This window comes from Penaeus monodon, chromosome 21 (genome assembly GCF_015228065.2).
Source record: "Penaeus monodon isolate SGIC_2016 chromosome 21, NSTDA_Pmon_1, whole genome shotgun sequence".
Lineage (NCBI taxonomy): Eukaryota > Metazoa > Arthropoda > Malacostraca > Decapoda > Penaeidae > Penaeus > Penaeus monodon.
In genome coordinates, this window is record NC_051406.1 from 9,438,570 (window position 1) to 9,440,688 (window position 2,119).

General features: G+C 39.6%; 1 protein-coding gene across 1 annotated transcript in view; it reads left to right on the forward strand.

Annotated features, from left to right (window-relative positions):
- LOC119586188 (kelch-like protein 3) overlaps positions 1 to 2,119 on the forward strand; it is a gene marked incomplete at its 3' end in the record, with an annotated part of 9,193 nt that overhangs the window by 728 nt on the left and 6,346 nt on the right.

The following is a 2,119-nucleotide window of genomic DNA, read 5'->3' on the forward strand; positions in this document are numbered from 1 at the left end:
CGGATCAGCAGTCATACGAAGGAAGAACACGGATATAAGAACACTGTTATATTGTGATGAAGCCTGACATTGTAACATGTTTATATCTTCAAAGAAACTTGCAACACTTTTCCTCTTTCACTTTATCCGATTATTGTAAGAATTCATCACGCAGCAAACTAGACATTAAATATTTTCTTATGATATCATCATATAGAGCGTTAATCCACAATATTAAAATCGATTTATTTAAATCTTCGAGATTTTAATTTTGTCAGAAAATTATAATTACTTAGGGATAGGCATTAATATTTACCGCTAACTATCTTTTTTTTTCTATTGTTATCCCATTACTTCCTCCTTAAACACATCAGCTACAAATGCTGAATGTCGCTTATCAGGTAAAGTTCACGTTATCAGTACTTTGAGTAGTAGACACTTTAATGATACGTATTTGCTATCAGGGTAAGGGTCGGGTGGAGATAGGAAGGGCAGGGAAGGGGAGAGAGAAAATGGGAGATAGCAAGGGCAGGGAAGGGGAGAGAGAAAATGGGAGATAGGAAGGGGCGGGGGGGGGGGAGGAAGGGGTAGAAGAGAGATGGTAGGGAAGGGATGATGTGAGAGGGGAGGGGGAAGAGGAGAAAGGAGGGGCAGGGAAGATAAGAGACGGAGAGAGGAGGAGGAGACGATTGAAGCCAAGGGGATAGGGGAGAGGAGAGAAGGAGGAAAATAAAGAGAGAGGCGACAAGGAGAAATAAGAAAGGGGAGATAGGAGGGAGTAGGTAGATAGGAAGGAAGGAGGATGAGGAGGGAAGGGAGATGGTAAACAAGGGGGGAGAGGAGGGAAAGAGAGAGTGAGGTAGCAAAGGAAGGTTTGGAAGACGGATCGAGAGGAGGGAAGGGAAATAGAAGGGAAAAAGGCGATAGAAAAGGGGAGTGATGAGGAGAAGAAAGGGGAGAGTGGCAGGCTAGAAAAAAGAGGAGGGCATGCATTAGAACAGGGGGAAATATACAGTGCAAAAGGGCGTTATAATGAACTCACACACACACTCTTCACTAATAATAAAATACTAATTCTTCCAAACATCCACGACTTCAATCGTCCTTACAATTATTCACGATTCACACGCAAGAGAAATACAGCTCGTTTTGATCATATACCAAGGAGATTAAAGTCAGTAGTCATCCATAATAAGCTGGGACTAAAAGCACTGCAGCTGGGTGACATTACCTGATTATTGAGTACGATAACTCATTTCCTGCCATAATACAGGAATTTTGTTTGTTCCTCAAGGCCATTTGAAACATATCTTTCATTACTTTCTATAGTTTATAGGCTAGATTTCTCTCCTGACTTGGCTTTAGTATCGCGCTGTATATGCTGAAGGCCGGGAGTGACATTCTGATTTATTATGATAAAAAATACCTGTTTTATTTACGAGTAGCCACTTTGTTTAAAAATTGGTTTGGCAGTCAAGTCATAGTCATCAGTCGGCCGATATAAATTTGTCTCTAGTGACAGTACACTGAAAAAAGGAATTACCATAAGTTCATTATCAAATTCAGATAAAGGAAAGCTGAATTAATAAAATTTTATCAATGTAAAATTATCGGGCCACTTACAGACTGTATGATATCTCATTCTACGAGTAAGCTATGAAACGTGTCTTAGGGAACATACGCTCTGAATATAACGAACGAATTAGGCTTGGCTTTCTTGACCATGCATTGCCTGGGATGTAGATAATGGTCGTTATCTTTCGCATTCAAGGATTTACAAATTACGATATGAAACTGTACACAATAAACGTATTAATGTTAAGGGAGGGATAATAAGAAGCAATCTCCCGAATCCATTAAGAGTATTGAAGGCAGATGCACATGTTCAGATCACTCTCCCATTTTTGCTCAAACGGGTACAGGAGCACGACAGGATCTTGTGATATGACGTGTTGCAGATATTGCACCGTGCACGAAAAAAAAATCAAGGGGAAAAAGAACCTTAGGAAATATGTCAACTGTCTTCTTGGTTAAAAAGGGCGAATTCGATGTTATATATTTCTCAAAATAAAACAGGAATGCAGGAAAAACAAATAGTATTCGCTTTGATGATGTAGAATTTCACTACAGAAAATGGATC